The following is a 644-nucleotide window of genomic DNA, read 5'->3' as shown; positions in this document are numbered from 1 at the left end:
AGTTTTTTCCGCACTGCATTTAGAGGTTTAGGCAGAGAGAGTTCGAATTTGGCCAAAAGCCTCGACTGTTCCGTGGCGGCAGCGGGGTAGAGGTCAGGCCAACAGGTGTGGGAGGCTGCGAGGTGAGGGAGGAAGGAGCAGGTGTCGGTGGAGGCCCCCCTTGCTCTGGCACAGGGCCTCCAGGTTGCTCCTGGTGTTTCCAGCAGCGGGTGGAGGGGCCCTGTCCTCCATCTGGCCGTGTTGGGCCTCGCTCCGGGAAGGGGCAGACGGAGGCGGCGGGTCAGCGGCGGGCCAGCCCCGGTGGGCTTCCTCTCCCCTCCGCCGGCCCGAGCGCCGCGGAGGATGCCTGGAGGCTGACGTGAACCCCGGCGGCTGGGAAGCCCTCAGGCGCCGGGCGCGGGCTCGGGGCGGGGCTGGCTGCCAGTCCGCGGGGCCCGGCCCGGAGGAGGGGCCGCCTCGCCGCGGGCCTCGGTGGCGTGAGGGCTGGGGCGGGGGCCCGGGACCCGCGCGGGGAGGGAGCGCGGCCCTTCAATTGGCCACACCGGCCCCTCGCCGGAGAGGCGGGAGGAGGCGGCCCTCCATTGGTCGGGCTCGTCGGCCAATCCCCGAAGGCCTCGAGGAGGAGGTGGGGGCAGTTTGTGGGG

Source organism: Eulemur rufifrons, chromosome 8 (genome assembly GCF_041146395.1).
Source record: "Eulemur rufifrons isolate Redbay chromosome 8, OSU_ERuf_1, whole genome shotgun sequence".
NCBI classification, from domain to species: domain Eukaryota; kingdom Metazoa; phylum Chordata; class Mammalia; order Primates; family Lemuridae; genus Eulemur; species Eulemur rufifrons.
This window is presented reverse-complemented; position numbering follows the sequence as displayed.